Source organism: Salvia miltiorrhiza, chromosome 2 (assembly GCF_028751815.1).
Source record: "Salvia miltiorrhiza cultivar Shanhuang (shh) chromosome 2, IMPLAD_Smil_shh, whole genome shotgun sequence".
Lineage (NCBI taxonomy): Eukaryota > Viridiplantae > Streptophyta > Magnoliopsida > Lamiales > Lamiaceae > Salvia > Salvia miltiorrhiza.
In genome coordinates this window covers 45,060,383-45,065,648 of record NC_080388.1, presented here as the reverse complement: position 1 = coordinate 45,065,648, position 5,266 = coordinate 45,060,383, and the positions used below count along the sequence as shown (strand labels likewise).

The 5,266-nt window shown below is 33.0% G+C and overlaps 1 long non-coding RNA gene across 1 annotated transcript; it reads right to left on the bottom strand.

Moving 5' to 3' along the window:
* Positions 1-437: 437 nt before the first annotated feature.
* On the bottom strand, positions 438-2,986 carry LOC131011647 (uncharacterized). The gene is made up of 2 exons (XR_009097064.1): positions 857-2,986; positions 438-667 (listed from the first exon to the last, which is right to left on the bottom strand). It is a non-coding gene; the product is annotated as an uncharacterized LOC131011647 (long non-coding RNA).
* Positions 2,987-5,266: the final 2,280 nt, after the last annotated feature.

Genomic DNA, 5,266 nt, shown 5'->3' with positions numbered 1-5,266 from the left:
ACCCGATCATTAAAAATTGAATTCATGGTCTTGAGTTTGAATCCCAAATGGAACAAAAAATTGATTTTTCGCAATACAGACATTTACATAGATAATTCGTATGTGTTTTATATTGAATTCATACATTTTAGCTGGTTCTTATTTTATATGTTAAGAAGTGTTTACATATATTAGGGGTTATGTTATAGTGAAAATGATTATATTCGTGAACAACAATATTTTAATATGTATTCTGGTCATCGGTTTTGTGGACAAATGAACGTATGAGCATAGATAGACAAATTACTTTTCATTTCCAGGTGTTTCGTGCCCAAAAACACAGTGATAGTGAGATACTGGTCACCAATAACGTCATAATAAAATTTTCCTCCGCAATGTTTCTCCATCTCGATTTTCCAAGAAAAAGATAGGTGGTTTCACTGAATGAGTAAAATGTATGGACGCAATCACTGAAGCATTTTTTATTAAGAAGTGGTTGACTTATGTCTAACAATGTTAATCCTTCTTCCAATTTTCTCTTACCCATCTGTCTATTCGTGGCCTAAAACCCTTGGCAGTTCACCTCCCAAACGTCTCATAAATATTACATTTCCTGCACCATTTTTACAATCTTCCGAATGAATTATTTGTCACTTGATTCGTGAGTCCACACTACATCGTTCAGATTCTGCAAAAATAATGAATCGACTTTATCAATCGAAAATATTACTCTTTTCAATTGCTAATTATCTAAAAGAAAACTTAGAATGAAACGAACAAAACACATTCACACACAAAAATAAAAATAAAAAAAATTCAAAAAACACAATCAAACGCATAAAATGAGGGAAAATGAGAAGGGCCCTTTTGAAATCACCTTGTACCATTGTCTATATGAGCATCCAAATCAGCAGAGGCATGTCGAGAGAAGTCTCCCAAATTGTTCAAAGCCCATGCTTTTCACTTTTAGACAAAATCATATCTAAAAGAACAAATTAAAAAGCAACATCTTAATCTGAAAACTCACATACATATATATGTTGTCTGTTAGCTTATGATCACACAGACTATGGTGGTTTGGTTGGCTTTATCGTTTAGGAGTAGATGGATATTGGCAGCGAATTTTTTTTAATGGATAACATAGTTTTGAAATTTTTGAGTGCATATATCTATATTGTAAACGTAAAAATTCAAGAATATTTACACACACAATTTTATAACTTCTAAGCTGAAAACAAAGATGCTTGTATAAACAATGTAGAAAATGGTGGTTAAAAAAGTCAAAGACTGATTCTAGCAAATTTTCTTTCACAATTAGCTAATTCAGCGAGACAATAAACTTGACACATAGGTGCTTATAAATTAACATTTAAGGAAATCTAAACACCAAACATGTATGTAGTGAGAAATGCTAAGACAAATCCAAGGAAATATTAAAAAATGTACAACATTCGAAATATGAAGTATGATTCACTTTTGAAACCAATATTTGATCAAACCTTATTATATGATCAAGCACCATACCCAATCGACTTCTCCTTGTGTCAAAATCATGTGAAACTGCTGAAGAAAAGACACCAAAAATTCAAGCGAAAATGCTAACAATTATAAATGGAGACAATGGACCAACATCACTATTACACCTGAAAAATATATTATAATCATGTTCATTAAAATTCCTTTGAAAGGGATAGAAAAACTGATACGGCTTCAAATTGGAGAAGATGGAAATTAAATTGATACAACTTCACCACAATAACGCAAAGATATTCTTCAGCAATATGCCTCCTAAATTCAACAAACCAACTATCCATCAGAACCCAAACTGCAATTCTCCTAAAGGCCTCTAACAGATAAAAGGTATAAAACCTATTCCAACATTCAAATGATAATATAAAAAAACCAACTGGCAATCCGAGAGAACGTAAAGGAAAGGAGATTCTGATCAGAAATTCAATCCACCAATTATGATGATATCAAATTCAATCGAGCAAGAGAAAAATGAAATATAACATCACTCCACCAATTAAAGCCATTTTTCTTGACTAAATTAAATAAATAGCGCGTGAAAATCATACATATGTATTTTGAAAAAATTCAATCAAGCCATAGAAAAATGAGATATATCATCAATCTACCGACAAAAGGGCTTTTTTTGCTGAATGGATATACATAGCGCATGAAAAACATCGAGAAAATTCAATCGAGGCAGAGAAAAATGAGATATAACATCAATCTCCCGGTTAAAAGCAATTTGTTTTGGCTGACGGAATAAAGAAACAGCGCAGGAAAAACATACGTATGACTCGGATCTCAATTTTCAAATAATACTTTTGCAAATCTCCCCGAGTTCCTTCAAAAAAATCCAAATTTAATTAGTACTATAATCAGATATTTAAGAATTTGCTAAATATTATCAAATTACACAAAAATTGTGCAGTCTTTCTAACATTATTTTCCCCCAAATCGGTTAAAGAGAAAAGAACAAATTCTCCGAGAAATGAGAGATTTAGAGGGTAGAGTTCTCTGGGTGGAGAGGACATCAAGAGATGGGAAAGAATTTAACCTTAGTGATAACTCTTTTTTCTCGGCGGCATGTTGATAATCACCATATGTGTGCTCTTGAATCTGGTTTCATGCTCTTCGTCTCTGTTTCTTTTCCCATTAAAATTACCCATCACATTGTTCTCCATGATTATTTGCATCTCTCTTTGCGCCTTCCATGGTGTGTTTCAACCGTAAAATCCAATTGCAGAAAGGAAAATGGATAGCAGTTGGAGTTTCCATCAATTATTCCCTTCTAAATTCGGATCGAGAAAGCGAGAACATATTTCAGGGATCCCCTTTTTTCGATCCAATTTTTTTGAGAAATTATTTAACTTATGAGAGAGAACGTGTGGAAGAGAGGAGATAAAAATGAAAGATTCATCAGGAAACTAACAATACACGTTCTTTTAAATGCACTTAGATTTCGGGAAGAAAAACTGTAAAAGAATTGGCGCGAAAATATTAACGTTAAACTGCCTTTTTATATTATATATAGATTAGCAAAATCTATGAGGACTATAAAATTATGGGAGAAAAATTCGCCCAATTGGTTCATACCTTTCTTTTTTGACTTGGGTCATACGACTCATGCCCCCTCCGTCTCTTAAAATTGTGACTTTATTATCATATCGGAACGTCCTTAAAAATTATGATTTTCTTTATTTAAAAATAATCACACAAACATTCTGTGACGTTCGGAGACGAAGTGCTGAGTGATCGCCTGTGCAAAAGAGGCATGGACAAGGAGCGGTTCCGATTAAGACTTCCAAGCGGAGGGGCGGAGGGATGAACCGGAACACACCCGAACGAAAGAGATTCCGAGAATATGCAGGTATGAGACTGCATATTCAATGAGAGCTTAAATGATTTGATAGGTGCTACTCATATCAACAAAATGCATCTTCTTTTCTGGTGCCCACGTGGAAGAAACCCCAAGGTTAAGTGTGCTTGGCTTGGAGCAATTTCGGGATGGGTGACTGATGAAGATAGAATTGTATAATATATTATATCTTTAATTATTGATTTGTCTTGTTGGTCAAGTTAGTTTGTTTCCTTTTAGATGTCTAGGGTTTTATTATAAATAGGAGTTTTATTTATGTTTTAGGGGAGTTGAATTGAGAGTTAAAATGTAGAGGGTAGGATTGTTCCCTTCTCGCGGTGTTCTTCCGGTATTCATAAGTGAATCAACGGATTAACCCTTATTGTACGTATTTCGGTATACAATGGTTATCAACGGAGTTCGTATTTATCAGTATCAAATATATTTCACGCTTCTACCTGCATCAGTTGGTATCAGAGCCTTTGTATAATATATTATATCTTTAATTATTGATTTGTCTTGTTGGTCAAGTTAGTTTGTTTCCTTTTAGATGTCTAGGGTTTTATTATAAATAGGAGTTTTATTTATGTTTTAGGGGAGTTGAATTGAGAGTTAAAATGTAGAGGGTAGGATTGTTCCCTTCTCGCGGTGTTCTTCCGGTATTCATAAGTGAATCAACGGATTAACCCTTATTGTACGTATTTCGGTATACAATGGTTATCAACGGAGTTCGTATTTATTAGTATCAAATATATTTCACGCTTCTACCTGCATCAGTGACCCCCTGAGAAGTTTTTCGGGGAGCGTGCGAGTGAGGACAAAACGAGTCTAGAAAAGACTCGTGCTGATCTGTGGGGACACCCGTCAACTCTGAAGCCGGGCTGTTACACTTTCTCTCTCACTATTTACAAAAAGGTGTGAGACCCAATATCTAGTCAAACACAACTTAAATTTTGTGTCCACCCCACTGGGTCACAATTTTTACTTTTTAGGGCGGAAGGAGTACTATTGAGAACTAAAAAATAAATATGAAGTGTATGTTGGTCAAGTGATATAGTGGTTAATGTTAAAACAAAAGGTCTTGAATTCGAGTGCTCCCTTCTCCAGTGCATTGACTCTATAACATGTGTTATAATCTTCATTTCCATTGTATCCCATTTTTACTCTTATATTTTAAAATTCAACATTTCATTAAAATTAAAATTAAATATTACATTAATTAAAATAAAATTATAATAATTTAAATAACTAAAATTCTAAATTACATTAATTAAAATAAAAAATTATATTCAAAATCAAAAATTAGGTAACAAAATTGGTGAAATAATTCGAAATTATATCCAAAATCTTCTGGCCTATTCAAAATTAAATAGAACAAAATAAAATAGGCAAAAAGCCCAACAAAAATTAAACCGATATAGGACAAATCAACCCAGGCGACTCACGCTTCGTTTTCTTCTTCTTCTTCTTCTTCTTCTTCTTCTTCTTCTATGCGTCTCTTCCTCCATAGCAAATTATCAAAAATAGAACAAAAATATGGCAAATCAAACATTTTCTCTCTTTTTCTCAAAAAAAAATCTGCCCATGCCGCATCGAGGCAGCACGCCCTCCTCGTGTCGTGGATGCTCTTAATATTGTTATAATTTTAAAAAGAAAAAAGAAAAAAAGAACTTCAAAACATACAAAGAATTAAAGCAAGTAAACCTTCGTCACATTAAATAAAAAATAAATCAAAGTTTAAAACATAATGCATCAATTTTAAACCTCGTACATCGAAAAATAACTTCTCATCTTCAAACATTATGGCTCCATCTCTTCAACTTATGAATAACAACACTTTAAATTTTGTGTTGACATCAAATATATAATTAATCAATTTATCTTTAAACCAACAACAACCAGAAAACGACGATCAATATA